The sequence below is a fragment of the Malaclemys terrapin genome, chromosome 2 (assembly GCF_027887155.1).
Source record: "Malaclemys terrapin pileata isolate rMalTer1 chromosome 2, rMalTer1.hap1, whole genome shotgun sequence".
NCBI lineage: Eukaryota > Metazoa > Chordata > Testudines > Emydidae > Malaclemys > Malaclemys terrapin.
The window spans coordinates 66,662,184-66,683,470 of record NC_071506.1 but is presented as its reverse complement, the minus strand read 5'-3'; positions in this window follow the sequence as shown (position 1 = coordinate 66,683,470).

Sequence of the window (21,287 nt, the reverse complement as noted above, 5' to 3'; positions counted from 1 at the left end):
ATTCAACTCTCCTTGGTGTTGTATGGCTTAAATGGCAGATAAGAGCACTTCACAGCTGGCAGAACATGCTCAGCATGGGGCAGTACTGAACCCTAGTTTTCCACTTGACTGTTTTGGCATTCTTGTATATTATGCTTTGGTCATCTTAGCTTCAGAATTAGTTAGCTTCCCAAGAAGTTCTCAGTGATCTTGGAAAATGTTTCTGAACTGATTTAGCATATTTGATTGGCGAATTTCAAGGAAAGACTTTCTATGTCCATTAACTGTGGGTAAGTCTTTAAACAAGTCAGGTAGCCCCTTAGGGAACAGCTTGCTCTTACAGCTAGCTGGGAGCAACAGGCCCTCACTTTCCTGTTTCCCCCTCCTACTTCCTTCCGGCTAGCTTTATAGGCCTTCCTCTCAGCGTGCTCACAGGTGATTGCTCTCAGGCTCCTTTAATGAGCCTCACCCTGCCAGTTCCAGTCAGTTCCCCATTATGGGAGCTATACTAGCAGGTTCTGAGCTAACAGGGTCTGGTTCAGTGCCTCTTAGGCCAGCAGCCTGTTACAACCACTTATGGAGTTTAGAAGTGCTAGTGCAAACTGGTAAGTGATAAAATTTTACCTCTAATCAACTGCAGCAGACCATGCATGCACCTGTACAAAAATGGCAATTACCTCATGCTGCTAAATGAAGAGAGTCAGTAATGAGCTGGCACCGATGGCTCTTGCTGCTAAATCAAAATACTGAACCCAGAGTGGAACTATTCCAACAACTTTGCATGAGCTCAGAAGAAAATTACTGTGAGATGATGTTTAGAGTGACAACTTGTTTGTCTGTACAAGTGATTAAATTCAGAACATGCTTTCAGTAATGAACATACTGACAGGTAAGAAATAACAAAGAGTAACGGGATTTTCTGATTTTCACTTCTATTTTTCCCCAGCAGGGGATGAGATGGCTTGGGAGGAGTAGCAATGGGTCATGCAGCATTTCTCCCATTTGGTTACTGGTTGAAATCCAATTTAGGTTGGTTTCTTACAGCTATTCATTCACCCATGTTAAATGTGTTAGCATTCCCAATCTTGTTCTGTGTAGCCAGATGTCAAAGGCACCATCACAACTGGCACACTCATTGGCCATCTCACGGAGGTGTGGAGAATGGACTGTCATTGTGGAGTTGGTTCTCTCTGTCAGAGTTGAAGAGCATAGGCAGGCTGGGTGGAGAATTTTTCACTGTTACTATCTGTGATACACCCGTTCTGTAGGTAATGGCAGAGGGGTCACCAGAGCATTCATTCAGTGCCCTTAACCATCACTACCTTCACTTAAAAATATTAAACTAAACAATATATTTATGACAAATGAATAATTGAAAGAAAAAAGCAAATATCGCAAACTGATGGATAGAAGATTTGTTTCTCCTCCATGTCAAATCCTCTCAGCTACTCTGAAAAGTAAACTTGATGTATCTTGTTTGTTGTCAATGATGAAGGGTGATATCAAAGAGAATGTACTCCTTTCACGAGGGAAGGAATATAGGTAACTAAAGAGAATACAGCTGAAGAGTAGCTATGTGACTCCTATTTTGTACACAATTACCGCTGACTTCAATGACAATTTAAGTCAGAATGTAAATAAAGTGAAAGTTATGACAACAGTTCAAACCACCACCAACACAACTGAAGAGATTAATCCCAAATAAGCAATCTTTAAGTAATGCTAAGGTTTAGTCAAGTCTACTGAAAGTAAATAGTTTAACAAGGAATATCTAATGAAAATAATGTACATACAATGGCATCAAAATGAAGCTGTACTTAAGAGGGTTAAGTTTTATATAAGGAGAGAACTCACTCATCAAGATTCATCTATTTGTTTTATCTCAATTGTCAAATCACAATCCTGTTTCTGCCCTGCTCTAATGTCATTTTAATAACGCAAAAGAGAATTGTGCTGTTTAACATTCAAAAGCAAACTTTTCTAAACTGTAACACTTAATTTGTGATTATTAAACTAGTATAAAAGCAGGATGAAAACCAATTAGTCTGTTACATTGTTCTGCCAGTCTTTAGGTGCCACAAGAATGCCATTTAAGGAGTAAAGAACCTCAGAACTGCTAATTTTAATTAAAAGTCTTCATTTCTACTTTTCAGTGCATTAAACAGTGAGACTGAATTGAGAAACCAGAGAGAAAAAGTGAATAGTAACTCTTCCAATTAAACATCGCCTGCTCAACCAACATTTCCAGCATCTCATTGGCTATGTCTACCTTTTCCCCATGAGAAATAGGAAAAATACAGCATTAGCTCTGGGGATTGTTTTAGAATGACTTACCACAATGCACCTTGTTGTCACTGGAAATTTGAGGTCAAACCAGTCTCTGATTTCCCCCCCCAATTTTTTTACAGGTGTTAATTGAAATAATTTGTTTCTTTTTAATATTCAGTTTCACTCAAACGTCCATAAAAATCATATCGCGCTTCAATTCATTGATACTAAAGTTCCTGATGTTTTGACATTTAGTTATATTTGCAGCAAAGTAAATCAGATAACGCCTGTCAGAACAACAAATCGACTGTAAGGTACAAATTACTTAGTGTTCTAGTTTGTTGGTCTAATGAAAGGCACCATGTGATCCCTTGGGCCCCATCACATTTTCTTTAAGGGCTAACATGGCTAAAACATTTTTGCACCATTGTTTCAGATAAAGCACTACTGAAATTGTCTCTGTAGGCTATTTCAACCACTCTTAGGTCATTGCTCTGAAACAGCATAGGACTCTGATTGCTTGCATTAATTTGGATGGAAGAACACCAAGTCCAGAGACTAATTCTCAGCTACATTATGTGACTCTTTTATTTTAAATCATCTTATTTTCAATAGATTCATAGCTTTTAAGGCAAGAAGGCACAATTAGATCTAGTCTACTCTCTCATATATCACAGGCCATTATATTTCACCCAGTTATCCCTGTATTGAGCTCAATAATTGTGCTTGGCTAAACCTCATCTTCCAGACAGGCACCCATGCTTAATTTGAAGACATTGAGATGAAGAATCCACCACTTCCCTTGGTAGCTTGTTCCAGTGGTTAATCACCCTCACTGTTAAAAATTTGTGCCTAATTTCTAATATGAATTTATCTGTCTTCGGCTTCCAACTAGTGGTTCTTGTTATGCCTTTCTCTGCTAGATTAAAGAGCCCTTTAGTACCCTATATTTTCTCTCCATGAAGGTACTTATACAAATATCCAGCCATTTCTCCGTCTTCTGTTTGATAAGCTAAACAAATTGATCTATTAAAGTTTCTCACACCCCACTCTGCAAATTGCTTTTGTGGCTCTTTTCTGCCCCCTTTTAAATTTTTCCAGCATCCTTTCTAAAATGTGGACACCAGAACCGGAGGCAGTATTCTAGTATCCCTGTCACCAATCTCCCTACTCCTACTCAGTTCTTCCCTGTTTATACATCCAAGGCTCAGAGTAGGCCTTTTTGGCACAGCATAGCACTGGGAGCTCATGTTGAGGTGCTTGCCCACCATGATGCCTTAATCTTTTTCAGAGTCACTGTTTTCCAGGATACAGTGCCCCATTCTGTAGGTATGGCCTACATTCTTTGTTCCTAGATGTATAACCTTGCATTTGATTGTATTAGAATGCATTTTTAATGGGTTTAGTTTACCAAGCAATCCAGATCACTCTGCATGACTAACCTGTCAATATTTACCATTTCACCACTCTCTCTGTCATCCACACACAATTTGATCAGTGGTGATGTTATATTTACTTCCAGATCATTGATAAAATGATTGAATAGCATTGAGCCTAGTATCTATCCCTATGGAGTTCCCTGTAAACACCTCCATTCAATGATGATTCTCTAACTACTTTTTGAGATCTGTCAGTTAGCCAGTTCTTCATGTATTTAATGCGTGGTTTATTGATGTTGCATAGTGATGATTTTTTTTTAATCAGAATGTTGTGCGGTACTAAGTCAAATGCCTCACAAAATCTAAGTATAGGACATCTACTCATTTACCTTTATCGACCAAACTTGTTATCTTATCAAAGAATGAGATCAAGTTTGTTTGCAAAGAGACTTATTTTCTATAAAACCATGTTGACTAGTATTGATTATTTCCCCCATCCTTTAATTCTTTATTATTTGAATCCTTGTATCAGCTTTTCCATTATTTTGCCCAGGATTGATGTCAGGCTAACTTGCCTATAATTACAGTGTCTCATGCTAGGAGAACTAAAACCCTTACAGCTGTTAAAATTAAGAAACTCCAAGACAGCTGTTTTTCCAAACAAAATAGTCCTAATTTTTAAACGTGTTTCTCTATAGTGCCTATGAAAGCCAATTATGCTTATGAACCAACAGGCAGCACCATTCCTTTCAAAAAGACAAACAAACAAGCAATGCTATTTTTTTAAATTAACAGCACAGAAAAGTATCACTACAGAAAAAAGCCAAGGTGGAGTAACCCAAGGTCAGATGAAGGAGACAGCCCACAGGTTTAGAAGGTTGGATCAAATAAAGGCAAGAGGGCATGGCTCACCTGAATTTTCAAAAACAAAAGGAGAAAAGGCTTCCCTTCTTTGCGTATCTGCACAACATGCCTTAGGTGCGCACATAACCAGGATTCATCACCAATTGGTCTGCTGGTTAGATCATTAGCTTACCTGGCTTGGGCCCGGTACTGATGGGTAGTGCGACGTGAACGGTGATCCATGCTCCACAAGGCTTTCCCTAGCCTGTTGATTGGTTCAAACGACACTCCACAATTCTAAAAGCCACATGCTGATACCCTAATTCACAATGAGTAATACTTTACTCTGTACTCTGCAAGCAGTCCCATTGATTTCCAATGGGATTGCTCATGTAGTAAGGTATTACTCAACATGATTCAGAGTATAAAAATCTGGTCCAAAGAAAGTGACTCACACCACTTTCCCTTTGTATAAGTGCAGATACTTTTCTACGCAACTAGAATGAGGTGATCCCAGACATTTCCTTCCTCCACCCTCCCAAATAGCTCAATTTCATGATAAGCCCTGTATTGAGGACAGATAGCTGATAACAATCTGATCAGAAGGGGGATTATAAAGCCCTTTCTTGGCAGCTGTGATCTCATTTAATCTTATTAGACAATTCACAAATTAAAAGTAGTCTAGCGGAGTTTTGTAGGTCAATTATTAAGAATAATTTCCCTTCCTAGTACTGAGTTAGAAAAAAAATGTTTAGGAAAAAATGTAGAAGCCTCTAAAATACCTAATTTCCGTGGGAAAAAAAGATATGCTGTGAACTCTACTGATTCGACGATTATTGCTGACCAGTAGCATGTTACATCTAGAGTCCAGTACTCTCTTTAGACGCTCCATTTACAGAGAGGGGCTAATATTATGTAAAGGCTTTGATGAGGGGCCTCAAAAGGACTGCTATATACAGATTATTCAAGTATGGGGCGGCCTGAGAATACAAGGCATTTGTAGAGTTTCAATTCTTGGTTTTTCACCTGTCTGCTGCTTAGTTTGCAAGAGTTTATTCTCTATTCAACACAAAATTTCAAAAATAACCTCTGATTATGGGTGTTTCAATTGTTGTGTGCCCACCTGTACAAGCCTTTGGCCTGATTTTCATGAGTGCTGAGGACCCACAATTCAGACTGAAGCCAATGGGTCTTCTGGGAGCTCAGTACACCAATGAAAGTAGGAAATTTTGGCCCTCAGGGCCATAAGTGCTTTCAGTCTCAATACAAACCTCCTTTTTTTGTCAAGGATAGCTGTATGCCCGGACTGAGGGCAGACAATTGCCTTATTTATGCAAGGATAGAGTTAATGATTCAAACACTTAACATATGTTTGTGATTAGACTTTTGCTTGTTGGCAAAGGATAGATTCGTTCTCCATATATAAATTGAGGGTGGTGACTAGCATCTGCTTTGAATTAGGCTGCCTTCATTGTATATTGCTTTCTATTGCTAAATAAATGCTGTTTCAAGTTCTGTTTGTAGGAATCTAAAATGACGGTGAGTAAATGGGGATATTATTGGTTTGTGAGCTTTACAAGGCGTATTGTGGAGCAGGAAGGAGATATGCCCAGTGGGCCAGAATCAGTGTAATTTACACCATCCTCGCCTTCTGTGCCTCAGTGGGCTGTCATCTTGATGAAGGAGTTGCTACTGCCACCCTCCCTGGGGATTTTCCTTTGGGCAGGAACTAGGGTTCCTCCTGATTTTATAGTGACAGTCTCGATTTTGCGGGCTTTTTCTTATATAAGCACCTATTGCCCCCTACCCCCATCCCGATTTTTTACACTTGTTATCTGGTCACCCTAGGAGGAACAGCTTTAGTTTTCAGCCAGCAGTTACATAGCTACCGTGCTGCTGGCAGAGATGCTGGCTCAGTGCACCCCTTATCTGTGCAAGACATGACCCTTTCCTAGTCAACATGAGTCAATTTTTAGGCTGCACCGGCCCCCCATATAAGTTTCCGACTCCCAGCACAAGGGAAGCATCAGCTACTTTCTATCACCCTAAGCTCCTCACACCGGAACACTCCCTATCTCGGAAGTCCTGGACTTCCAAACTCAGGCTGAATCTGACCCACTGTTTTGGTGATTGAAAGTGATGGTATAGAATCTAGTCAGATTGGCACATTTTTTCCCCTCCAGACCATGTGTGGAAATACATCATATCACAATTAACTGTATTCCTGATTTTCACTTCTATGGCAGTAGGACAGGTTGTTGGTGAAATACCCCCCCGGGAGATTTAAGCATAGGTATTAGTGCACAGTTTTCTTGTCAGGAGCCTCACACGCAAGATGGAGATATGCTAAACCTTTCTAGTTTCAGTTTAGCTTCTGTTTTTATATAGCCCTGAGATATATCACAATGATAGGTGCTGAGAGATAGGCACTAATCTGGATTTTTTGATTCCACCAATTGTATTAAGGAGAAAATTCCTTGCCAGTAGATGTTGAGGAACAAAACAAACTACAGAAAATATTTTATGGGTGGAACTTAAAAATGGAAGGAACTTAATATTTAAAATGTATCAGATCTTAAATGGGAGCAGATCTGTGCATGCTGGCATGTAGCTATAGAAAATTTATTTTGATGCAGCGTGATCAATTCATATGATCATTTCTCTAAATGTTTCTGTATATTCTCTATTTATCTATATATGTTTCTCTATATCAGGGTAGGCAACCTATGACATGCGTACCAAAGGTGGCACGCAAACTGATTTTCAGTGGCACTCACACTGCCCAGGTCCTGGCCACCGGTCTGTGGGGCTCTGCATTTTAATTTAATTTTAAATGAAGCTTCTTAAACATTTTAAAAACCTTATTTACTTTACCTATAACAATAGTTTAGTTATATATTATAGACTTATAGAAAGGGACCGTCTAAAAACATTAAAATGTATTACTGGCACGCGAAATCTTAAATTAGAGTGAATAAATCAGGGGTCGGCAACGTTCGGCACACAGCTTGCCAGGGTAAGCACCCTGGCGGGCTGGGCCAGTTTTATTTACCTGCTGACATGGCAGGTTCGGCCGATCGCGGCTCCCACTGGCCGCGGTTCACCGTTCCGGGCCAATGGGGGCGGCGAGAAGCAGCGCGGGCGAGTGATGTGCTGGCTGCGGCTTCTCGCCGCCCCCATTGGCCCGGGGCGGCGAACCGTGCTTACCCTGGTGAGCCGCGTGCTGAACATTGCTGACCCCTGGAATAAATGAAGACTCGGCACACCACTTCTGAAAGGTTGCCGACCCCTGGCTATATAAATGTTTCTCTATATTATTGCTGCAACATCTATTTAAAATTCAGGCCTGCTCCTGCTCTCCTTGAAGTCAATGGCAAAACTCCTATGATCACCCAAAGTGCATTAAAAGTCCAAACCTTCTCAGTCAGTCCAGCTTTGCCAACTGATATTTTGTACAATTGATATGAGATTGTTAATACTATAATGTTATAGGAGCTTATTTTTGGCACTAATTTGATCCAATTTTATTAATTCCCAGTTTTGAGAAATTTAAGTAAGAGTTTACAATATTTTAAAATAAATTTCCCCCTTTGAAATCAACCAAAAATTGTTGTTTTTTCTGGTTATGAGTTTTATACCAGGTTGGTTTTAAAGCCAAAATGAACATCGAAAGTTGAGCCTCTTTGATATCTGTGAAGCAGCAGCTTTTCTAAGAGATAAAAGCGTATTTTTTTTCTTTATAAAACTTTTGCATCCTTACTAGAGATGAGCAAATCTTTTTAAGAAAATAGTTTATTTACTCAAAAAATGTAGTTTGGGTTGACCTGTAACTCTTAATGAACTTCTGTCGAGTTCATCAAATAATTTAGACCAAACCAAAACATGGAATTGTTTCGGACATGTTGAAATGAAATAGTTTGACATTTTGGTTTTTTTGGGCTAGAGTCACCAAACAGCTAAAAGAGGAGGGTGAAGTACCCTCCTTATAACTTCTAGCCCAGTGATTCTAGCGCTCAGCTAGGATATTAGAAACCCAGGTTAAATCCCACCCCCTCTGACTAATGTGGAGAAGGGATCTGAACTTGGATCTAGCCACAGAGCTATGGGCATAGGTCTTTCTTAATCTCTCCTGTTGAAGTTGTTCAACTTTTTATAAGTAATTAACTAGTCATTGGAGCCGGGATCTGAACTCAGGTCTCCCATACCCCAGATGAGAGCCTTAACTACCAGGTTATCCAGCCATTTTTACTCTCTTGTCCTGGCTCAATGATTATTCATTGTCATTATGAATAATTATGAATTGCCGCTATGAATGACAATGAGTAGTCATTATGAAAGGGAAAGAAAGCAAGAATTTGAACCTGGGTCTCCCACATTCCAGGAGAGCGCCCTAATCACTGAAATGGGTTACCTAGGGGGGTGGTAGAATCTCCTTCCTTAGAGGATTTTAAGGTCAGGCTTGACAAAGCCCTGGCTGGGATGATTTAGTTGGGAATTGGTCCTGCTTTGAGCAGGAGTTGGACTAGATGACCTCCTGAGGTCCCTACCAACCCTGATATTCTATGATTCTATGACTGGCCTAAAAGTTATAGAGAGGGCTCGTCCTCCCCTCCTACCCATGTTTTGTGAATCTAGTCTTCCTTTGTTTTTATTAAAATGACCCAAACCCAAGTGAAACATTTTGAGCTGGGTGGAATGAAATGTTTCGCTTGACCTGACTCAATGTTCTCTCACTTTTCAACTAGCTGAAATTTTTTAAAAAATGTAGTTTTCAGCGCAATCCAAAACATTTTTTAAAAAGTTTTTTTTTTCAGAATTACCACTGAACCAAAACATCCATTATTCACCCAGCTCTAGTCATTAATATAACTAGAATAAGTGACTTGCAGCTGGCCTCCAAGTGCCAAGACAGAATAAGAAATAAAACAATTGGTAAGAGACTTTACAATATCTGGGCCCAGTCTTGGAGTCTTTATTCAGGGAAGACACGCACCAGCATCAAAGAGTTTTGCCTTAGATCTGGAGGGCAGTAACTGGGCATTAAAAGTGAAATCCTAATCCCCACTTCAGCCCCTTTACACCAGTGAAGGGGCTCTACAGGTCCCAGTTCTGGCCAAAGGAGAATTCCCCTGGCACAGTGCCTGCAGAAGAAAACCACAAGTCTGCCTTCAGAACCCCATCGCAAGCTCAGGATTAGGAGGCAGGGCTGTAGCACTGTGGAGATTCCAGGCAGCACTGCTGACCGCAGAGCAGCCGGGGATGCTGCAGTAATTTATACAGGTGTCCAGGACTATAAGTTACACAGGGCCAGCCAGAGCAGGACTGAAGCAGGATGGCTCAGAGGTGGGTTAAAGTCACCTTAGTTCCATTCCTTTCCATTGGGGCTGCACTTCCAAAAAGTGAAACACAGGCTATTACCCACAATATTTAATTTCAGGCACCTACATTTGCAAATTTGGATCATGTGAATAGTAGATTACATTCTGGGAATATCAACCTTGATTATGATGACGATTAACAGTAAGTTGCTGTGAATGGTTTTATCCTTAATTGTTTTACCCCTTCAAAGGAGTATCAGAGTAGGCACAGATAGGGTGACCAGATGTCCCTATTTTATAGGGACAATCCTGATATTTGGGGCTTTGTCTTATAGGCGCCTATTACCCCTCACCCCCATCCTGATTTTTCACACTTGTTATCTGGTCGCCCTAGGCACAGAGCATGTTCCAAATTTCCAAAGATGACTGCATGGGTGCCCACAGAATATAACATGTTGCTTGATAGTATAAGTAGCATGAACGTGTAGAGCTTCTAATCGGAATTTCTGCCTCCTCATTTCATAAAAGACACGGACTAACCTGAACCAAGTGTTATCGCTACACAGTGATAACAATGAAGAGATGTATATATAATACTGGCAGGGAAACAGCAAAGTTAAAGAGGGGGAAAAGAAAATGGAAGGGATGTAGAAAAAGACATCAGGAGAAAAAACTAAAGAAAAAAGAAAGAGGATGAGGAAATTGAAGCAACAGAGAAAGAGAGAAATGCAATAGCAGAGAAAATGAAGCAAAAAAAGTCAAGAAGCAGAAAAAGAGAGAGAAAATGGCATAAAAGGAAGGGAAGGCTGAGAGAGAAAAAACCAGAGCTACAGATTCCTAGACGGCAAGGGGTATGGTACTTTTAGAGGGTAAGTCTTACAGAGCAGGGATTGTCTCTAGTTTATATTTGTACAGAATCTGGAACAAAGGCTAGCTGAGGTCTTTGGGGACTATCATAAATATAAATGTTTACTATTACTATATCACCACCTGCCAGACAGTCTGGGAGTGGTACTTGGAAATCCAAAATAGAAGGAATAACAGATTTTGCCTTTCGCTGTTGTCAAAACATCCCTATAGCTGGGAGAGAATTCCCTGGAAGTGGTCTTCTTAGGCAGGAGAGCAAAAGGGGATGATTTGGATTTGAGTGGAGGACAGTGGGATCTGAAATGATCAGGACACTGACCTTATCCTGAGCCCCCAAAATAAGGAATGTTATGAAAGCCATGAAAATGAAGATCAGAAGCTTTCTGGGGTTTCTTACCTTGTCTTGGGCGTTTTGATGGCATAAGTGGTTTCTAAATGTTACTGCTGAGTCTACTAGTAACATTTTTATTTTGCCATGAGCCTTGATACATTAAATTCTTGTAGTACACTCAAAACCTCTTTCCTTGAATGTCTCTCCTCCATCAACTGGGCTGATTCCCATTATAGATTCAGAAATTTTAAGGCCTGAAGGGACCGTTATGATAATCTAGTTTGACCTAGTGTATACCAGAGTCCAAAAAATCTGACTCAATAATTTCTGCATGACTTTTATTTCGGATACAGCATACCTTTTAGAAAGATAATCAGTCTTGATTTAAAGACTTTAAGTGATGGAGAATATGCCACATCCCTGGATATGTTGTTTCACGGGTTAAATACCCTAATCATTTGAAATGTACACCTTATTTCTAGTCTGAATTTGTCTAGCTTCAGCTTCTAATCACTGGATCTTGTTATGCCTTTTTCTGCTAGATTAAAGAGATGTGTACTGTCAGAAACCTCTTCACTATGGAGGGTCTTGTTGTAGACTGTAATCGAGTCACTTCTTAACATTCTCTTTGATAAGCTAAATTGAGCGTTTTAAGTCTCTTGTTATAAGGCATGTTTTGCAGACCTCAGATCATACTAGTAGCTCTTTTTTGAACGCTTTCCAATATTTCAACATCCTTGTTTAAGTGAGCACACAAGAACAGGACACACTATTCCAGTAGTGGTCTTACTAATGCTGCATGAAGAGGTGATATCACCTCCCGACTCCTAGTTGATATTTCCCTGCTTATACTTCCAGGATTTTTGTTTATCCTCTTAGCTACAGCACAGGACTGTGAGGTCATGTTTAGTTGGTTATCTATTATGACCCCTAAATCCTTTTTAGTCACTGCTTTTCAAAATACAGTCCCTCATCTTCTACGTGTGACCTCCATCCTTTGTTCCTAGATATCTGACCTTGCATTTAGTAGTGTTAAAATGCATGTTGTTCAAATGAGCTCATCTTATCAAGTGATCCAGATCAGTCTGTATAACTGATCCTTTCGCATCATTATTTACCACTCCACCAATTTTGTGCCATCTGAAAATGTTACATTTATAAAATGTATGTAAATTTTGTTTTCTTCCATATTGATAAAGATATTGAATAGTAATGGGTTCAGTACAGACCCCTGTAGGACCCCCCTATAGACACCCACATTGGCAGATGAGTCCCCATTTACAACCAAACTTGCAATAAAAATGCTAAAGTTTGTCTGACAAGACCTATTTTCCATAAAATCACATTGACTGGCATTATTTATGCTACCATCCTTTAATTCTCTAGTGATTGCATCATGCTTTCTATGATTTTACCTGGGGGGAGGGATAGCTCAGTAGTTTGAGCATTGGCCTGCTTAAACCCAGGATTATGAGTTCAATCCTTGAGGGGGCCACTTAGGGATCTAGGGCAAAATCAGTACTTGGTCCTGCTAGTGAAGGCAGGGGGCCAGACTCAATAACCTTTCAGGATCCCTTCCAGCTCTACAAGATAGGTATATCTCCATATATTATCAAGTCAGGCTAACCAGCTTTTAGTTTTCAGGTCATCCTATTAAATATTTACATAAAATTAGTTCTTTTCTAGTCCTCTGAACTTCTCCAGTGTCCCAAAAATGAATATGATTAGGTCAGAGGTTCCTCAGTTAATTCTTTTAGTACTCCTGACTGCAAATTATTGGATTAAAAATATTTAACCTCCTCCTTAATTACCGATGGAAAATAAAATATTTCCTGACCACTGTGAGATAGATACTGTGTACACCATCCTGTTTCTTTCTGAATACAAAATAGACATATTTATTGAATATTTTTGTCTTTTCTGCATCTTGAGTAATAATTTTGCTATCCTTGTCTTGCATCAGGATTATATCATCACTAGAATTTCATTTGCTCACTATATTTTTAAGGAATTATTTCTTATTGTTCTAAATACTACTGGCCACAGACTTTTTCATTGATATCTTTAAGCTTCCTTTACCACTTGTCTGCATTTCCTAATTGTAAATTTGTACTCACTGCTATTAGCTTTCTCATTTTTTATTTTTTGTATTGCTTCCTTCTCTTCCCCTCTTAACCAGTGTGTTGAGGCTGCTGTTGGTCTATCAGCAATGGCACAAGCAAATGTAGGATGGGTACCACACCCCAAGGAAGCATTTATAGCAACGTCACCCTCCAAGTAGGTGACCAGATAGCAAGTGTGAAAAATCAGGACGGGGTGGGGATGGGGGATAATAGCTGCCTATATACAAGAAAACCCTGAATATCGAGACTGTCCATTCCTCATCCTTCAGCTTTTGCTCAGGAACAATTACATTCATATGTTTAAAAATGATTGAGCCATATAGGTTACATGGAAGTCTAAATACACTCCCGGATTTGCTGGAATGGTCCCAATCTCTGAAATATCCTCCCTGTCCTGTTTTGATAACACACAGCTCACAACAGGGGAATTCAACAGAATGTGATAACTTTTCTCTAGGTTTTTCTAAAAAAAATTCTATAAGATTTAATAAAAAAAATCCCTAGTGTAGAATTCTACAGGATGGTTTTAAAAAACTCTAACAAGGATATCATTCATAGAATTTAGTAGGTTTTTTGAGTGATTTTAATAGAATCCTATTATACTTCTTTAAAGACTTACTAGTTAAATCCCTATAGGGGGATAGGTCTATAGGGTTTTTCCATAAGGACAGCTGATATTCATGCTATTTATTTTATAATTTACTAACTTCTAATGACAGTATCCTACTAGCAAATATCTAATATGAAGATATGTAAAATGTCTCTTCTGAGCGGAACTAAGTATAACTAAGAATTATATTCACAAAATGTCTTTGATCACTTTTCTTTTTAAAAAAAATTGCCTAAAACCAACAAAGAAATACTGGGTAGAATTAAGCAACTGTCCTAGAATACTGATGCTGTTCCATTCTGAATTATTCCTTTGATGAAAAACATCAGCATTATAGTTTTGCTTATTATACCACTTTATATGCCCTATGAACATGAAGTCATAGATAACATTGTAGGAGTTTCTGACCTTAATTTAGCAGTAAAAAACAGCATTTTTTGACCCTTTCTATCTTGCAGCATGTTGAAAAATGAGTTTGAAAAAAAAAAAAAACCCTAAATGAAATTTTCTTGTTATTACTAACCTCATGAATCTGTATTTTGTTTCTGTTGCCAGAACTGAGGTTATTCATGTACAAACAAATAACGTGAAAACTTTGGATGCCATATTTTAAATTTGTTGCTCTGTAAGGCTAAAGGGACATTATTTTCACATATTAAAATAGCCGTAGAAATTGAGAAATAATCAAGTGAGTGAAAATAAAAAAAAGATGCCAGGGTTTTAGCGATGGGAAATATTTGCTACTCAACATTGACCAGCCAAACCTCATAAAAGGATATCATGCTATGTATCCACATTGCTAACACTGGAAAAATTGGCATCATGATGAGAAACTATAGCTGGTTTTGGGTGGAAGCTGCTGGGGTTAGGTGCTGCTGAACTGGTGCTGGGAGAGCTGTCTGAGGGTTGTTGGTACTCATTCTGGAAGATGTTATCATTAGCACTATTGGGAACCGTATGCTACAGAACCATTCATATGTAGGTCACCAGTTTGAATCTATCCCAGCTCAGTAGAGTTTAATCAGTGGCGATCATATGAGATGAGTTGGAATTGAGCCCTACCGATGTCACAAACGTGGCACTATTTGGCAGACACAGCAAAGACCAAGAATTGCATGGGCCATGGAGACTACAGGAAGCCTCTCATATCAGGATTGAGGCATGCTGGCAGGGCATTCTGGGTGAAAAGCTTGCCCTGCTGCTGCCGCCACCCTGTTTATAAAAAAAAGAGGACTTCATTTACCAGGTCTAATAAGCCAACACCTTTCCCATTGAGGCGAGTAAGTTTCCTGTTTGTTCACAGGGAAATGACAGTCCACAGAGCATGAATCAGTTTCATTTTTCTATTTTGTTAACTCAAAGAATCAACTGGCACATATTTTTAAATAAAAGTTTCTAGATTCTAAGATTTTGAAAAAATCACTGAATTCTGCCGTGGAAGGTTCTAAATTACACAATTTAAATTTCCCCACTTTTCTGTGGGAGGATTTTATAACCCTGACGTATCAGAAAATGAACAAGAGTGAAAGGGGTAAAGAAAAATTAAAGGGTATAAAAGAAATGCTAAATCAGAAATTTAATGAAGTAAGATAATCATCTTTCATTTTGTTTCCCAATATTATCCCTTAATAACCTTATGGTCTCTTTGCCAATTTGCTTCTTATCCATTTAAAACAGTTGTTTATCACTCATGGCCTACATGGTTTGAGTCTATTCCCAAAAGAAGTGGAAGATAATATCCCAGGGACTGAGATAAATTTTCCTTCTTTTTGTTCCATTAGTTGAGAAGGGAGTGGGAGATTAGCGTTAAAAAGCGTTATCATTCGCCCAGAAGAGAGAGAGGCTCTAAGTGCAAAGCTTGGAGACAGAGCCAACTTCCATAAAGTTTAGAGGTATTCAGATCCAGGAGTTTGGGTCGGGCTCAACTCCAATTACAAACTGACAAAGCACAAGGTCCAGACAAATGACATCCTACTGTTCTGAAGTATGGAAATTTAGGGTAGAGGTTGCTTACTAGTGGCCTAATCCTGCAAAGCACTGAGCACCCTAGTCCCAATCCAGCAGAGCATTTAAGCGTGTGCTTAACTGGATTGGGGCCAGAGGGCTCAGTGGCACCTCATACAATCGGACCCCAAGCAAACACTTAAATACATGCTTAGCTCTACTCACTTGAGTAGTTCCATTGAAGTTAATAGGACTGGCCCGGTTAGCAAGTATGTGCATAGATGTTTGCAGAATCAGGGCCTAAAATTGTAGATAATCCCTCCATTGGTAGTTAAATCAGAGGCAGTATGCCCTAGTGGATTAGGGACTAGGATTTAGGAACTCCCAAGTCCTAGCCTGAGCTATGCCAGTTCATTTGGCCTTGGGCTTCCTTGTTTGTGAAATGGGAATACTAATCAAGCCCCCTCAAGAAATTGGAACTAATTTCTGCAGCAAGACCAGCTCTGTGGCCCTCTGGTACAGCAGACAGGAAATTTGACAGTATCAAGTACATTTTTAAAAAAGGGAGGTCAATGTTGTGTATGCTACCCGCACATCATTAGAAGTCAGTGTGATGCAGAGTTTTGTGTAGTGTAGTGATTTTATATGATGTACTTTGGAGAGATGAAAGCCTCTTTGTGGTAATGACTAATGTGTAAAAGGAATAGCAGGGAAGATTAATTATTGCACTAATTAACAGCCCACAAAATTATATATTTTATCAGATAGCATATCTATTTTTTTTGTCAGCCATGCACAAACATATACATTTTCTGTTATCAAGCACATTTTTTCCTCCCTGAATAATAGGCGGTATTGTTTTAGGAATAAATGGGACAAATGGAATTTACAGTGAGAGCTAAAATAAAGAGGCCTTTCTGTGTTATGTTGTATACTGTTTGTACAGGACCTTGGCTAGAACTGCATTTTATTTTAGTAGTTGTGATCTTGCCAACTACCATCACACCTCCAACTATACTTCCTGGGACTGTCGATTGGAATGTGGGAGTGACCAAATGTCACTAATATCAGATCTATGCTCATCCTAGATCCTTCATAGTCAGGCTTCATAGTAAGACATGGCAAATAGATGGCTCTGGTATCACCGGTAGATGTTTTTCTATGGGTATGAACACAAGACAAACTTCAGTGCTTTTGCAGTGGTGTTTATCAGTAGCCTTCGACACCTTTGATCATACAAAACCAAGCAATAGTGGATGGTGCAGAACTAAAGTTAGTTTCAGTCATTCCTGTCTAACAGGTCCCAGAGAAGCATGATGGAATGCTGCAACTCCCCACCACTTTCCCCCATTCACCCCAGCATATGAAGAATTTGACAGAGTTGTAAGGTTCTGTTTCCTCTTCTTTTCAACTTACACGTGACCTCTCAAGAGGCAGTGATGTCAGATGATTCTGTGCCACCTATACACAAATGATGACATTTGCTTGAAAACAACATCTTTCATGGTATGGATAAAACTGCTGCCTCAGTTTGCCTCCTTAGTAGTAGTTTAACCCTCCCTGCCCCACAACTAGATGAAAATTCCACACCTTCTGAGGTAATGAAAGTCCAAATGAATGTCCAAGTCCTCACCCACTCTCTTTCCTCTTTCGAGGTTCACAGGCCTCCCTCGAGTTCTGTTAGTCTTCTTCCTTCTCAGAGGTACAGCTGCAAAGACATCGGCTAGTCCCTCAGGATTTGTCTATACTGCAGCTGGGAGCATGCCGTCCAGCCCAAGCAGAGAGCCACACTAGCTCTACTCAAGCTAGTGTGCTAAACACAGCAGTGTACACATAGCCCCCCACTACTGAAAAGATGTGGACAAACTGGAGAGACTGAGGGAACTGGGTTTATTTAGGCTGCAGAAGAAAAGTGAGGGGGGATTTGATAGCAGCCTTCAACTACTTGAAGGGGGGGTTCCAAAGAGGATGGAGCTCAGCTGTTGTCAGTTGTGGCAGATGACAGAACAAGGAGCAATGGTCTCAAGTTGCAGTGGGGGAGGTCTAGATTGGATATTAGGAAAATCTATTTCACTAGGAGGGTGGTGAAGCACTGGAATGGGTTACCTAGGGAGGTGGCAGAATGTCCTTCCTTAGAGGTTTTTAAGGGTCAGGCTTGACAAAGCCCTGGCTGGGAAGATTTAGTTGGGGATTGGCCCTGCTTTGAGCAGGGGGTTGGACTAGATGACCTCCTGAGATCTCTTCCAACCCTGATATTCTATGATTCTATGACTGTTGCATCGGTGGTGGCACAGTATGAGCCTGCCTAATGCCCTGTGTCTGAGCCTGGGCAGCTAGTCTGTGCCACTTGCTCGTGCCGCTATTTTTAATGCACCAACTCAAGCAGAACTAGCGCATGTCTGTCTACCCAGGCTGGAAGGCATGCTACCAGCTGCATATCCTCAGAGACAAAGGAGAACTCACACCTTCCCTCTTCTGCAAGCTGTCCCATAGGGTCTTCAACAATGAGGGGTGTCCAGTCTGACTACCTACTCTTCCCCATATCTATTCCCTGTACTTCCTTTGATCGGCAACAGTCCCTTAATTCCACTCTCAGGACTTGATACTCCCTGCCAAATATCACCCATTCTGAGGGATACCTTACCCAGCAATCTGGCTGCCTTTTTAGGCCTCTTTCCAGGCTCTTTCAGCAACTCCTTTAAAATGTCCCTGCCAGGCTCTGACGGGGGAGACAAAGAGCCCAAGCCCCTGCCACAAGACTTACAACAGGTATTGTTTCCTCTTTTTTCTCTCTTGCAGTGAAGAACAGCAAGATATTCATGTCCCTGTCCCCTTTCCCAGCATGCACTACTGCCAAGCCCTCAATTCCCATCAGCCCTGCCCTATGGCTCCCAGAATTACTTGTTTGGGGCAGAAGCCAGGAAGAGGGTCTTGGTGGAGCTATATCCCCCCCTTAAAGAGCCCTGTTATACCCCTGCCATATGAAAATTATATTGTGATTAGACAAACTCTATGTATTTAGATGGCCCCCAACACCATGATATGTGAGCACCTCCCATTTCCAACTGCTGGCTGGCTTTGAGTTTTTCCCTATCCTTGCCTCCAAACTAACATTTCACTTGCATTTAGTAAAGCTTCCCCTCCCCCACTTTAGAAACCTTCCAAATTCTACCACTACTGAGTTTTACTAGACTTGGTAGCAGTTGTTAAACTGTTATAAACTGTACAAGCAGAATGAAAACATGCGGGGAAAAATGTGCCCAATAACTATTGCTAAGTTATAATGAAACAGAATGTGCATCCTGTTCATATGAATACTAAATAAGTTCATTATGATCAGGGCTAAAGTATAACAATGATTTTCAAATGTAATTCATAATAATGGGTCACAAAGGAAAGTTCTTGTCACATGCAGATTGCTTTAATAGTGTATGACAGATGTGGTTAAAACGAACGCATATTTGTGCAGGCTCTTTCAGCAGAGAAAGTAATAAGAAATAGCAAAACTGAATGCAATATTACAGATACATATAAATAACATATTACTGCATTTGAGTTGCTTAGTAGGAATTAAACTTTAAATGCTCCCATGCAACACCTGATGGCGTGCATCACAGATTGTTACTGACTTGCTGGAAGGGGAAGAAATTGATGTCCAGCAGAGAAAAGCACATTTTCGAAGGCAAGAAAACATTTGATGAACCATTTGAAAAGCATATGTTTGGTGAAAGGGAAGGCAAGTTAGTTTAGTGCTCTTAAAAGAAGAATGGCAGTAGAACTAGATAATACTTGGTGTTATCTGGGAACAGGACTCTTGCAAGTTTCTTCCACACAGCTCTGCCAATCCAATAGCACCTTTACTATTCCTGTCTTGGATATCTCCTAAAGAGAGAAGGCAGCAGCTGGGTTGAACACTATGATGATCTTGTGAGGTAGATGAAAAGCCATTAGAGAGCAACTTGAGTCCAAACTATATCACTAGTGACACATCAAAGTTTAGCCCCAGTTTCCAGTTAGAGAACATTTAACTCACTATTCCACCTCGTCTATCTGGGCCCTGCTGATCTAGCCAGTATGACTAACTTCCAATATCTTCAGACATGTTTATCAACTGTAAATCATTTTGGGACATCTCTCATTTGGCACCATTATCTGTGACAATTCATTTTTATGAGCAGTACTTCTGGATGTCACGTCCAGGGCCGGCTCCAAGCACCAGCAAAGGAAGCAGCTGCCTGGGGTGGCCAATAGAAAGAGGCAGCAGTCCGTTCGTTGTTGGGGTGGGATGTCTGGGTCTGTGGCGGCAATTCGGTGGCGGGTCCTTCGGCGGCACTTCGGCGGCACTTCAGCAGCAGCGCAATCGCTCCTCTTCAGTCTTTGGCGGCACTTCGGTGGCGGGTCCTTCGATCATTTTTTTTTCTTTTTCTTTTTTTTTTTTTTCCTTCACCGCTTGGGGTGGCGAAAAAGCTGGAGCCAGCCCTGGTCATGTCTCAGAAAAAAATCAGCCTCTGGTATGACATAACTGAGTACTCTGATACTTTTGAGTAGTCCTGTGCAAATAACTTATTTTCTGATTTGCGAGAATGCTGGGGGGAAAAAAATCAAAACCTTTTTTTCTTTTGGGTCAACCTGAAACCAAGTTTTTTTTTGTTTTGTTTTGTTTTGTTTTTTAAACTTTCAGTGAATTGAAAAAACAAATACACCTCATTTTCTGTCAAATGAAACACTTAATTTGACCTGAAATTTAAAAAAGTTTCATTTCAAGTTTGGGCATTTTCACCTGTTATTTACTAAAAACAAATGAAATTTCAGGCTAGATTCACAAAACTGAGGAGAAGGTGGCGTGGCAGAGGTGCCCCGTTTTACTTCCTCTGGGGAGACCCTTGTTCAAATACCCTCTTTGGACCCAGATTACCAAGTTATTGACTATTCTGAGGTGGGTGTCTCAATCTCTCCTGTTGAAATAGTTCTACTTAGTACCACCATCCCCTCACCTCCAGGGTTTTGTGAATCTAGTCCAATTATTTTGTTGATTGAAAAAATTTCCCAAAACTGACATGAATTTGTGGAATGATTTGGTTGACCCAAAATGTGCATTTTTTGGAGAAAAAAAATGTGGCTGAAAATTCTCTCTCTGCTCTGCTTCTGAGATATCCAAAATTTGTATGGCTGATTGCATGTACTACTTCCCTAATAAGAAGAACAGGAGTACTTGTGGCACCTTAGAGACTAACAAATTTATTAGAGCATAAGCTTTCGTGGACTACAGCCCACTTCTTCGGATGCATATAGAATGGAACATATAATGAGGAGATATATATACACACATACAGAGAGCATAAACAGGTGGGAGTTGTCTTACCAACTCTGAGAGGCCAATTAATTAAGAGAAAAAAAAAAAAACTTTGAAGTGATAATCAAGCTAGCCGAGTACAGACAGTGTGATAAGAAGTGTGAGAGTACTTACAAGGGGAGATCTTGAATATATAAGTGCTGGACTTAGGTGCCTAAAGTGGCAGTTAGTTGCCTAGGTCCCTTTGGGGATTAGGCCTCTATGGCAACTACAGCAGTTGCTAACATGGAAAAGCAATATTAGGAATGTATTTTTCACTTTCCTTTAATGCA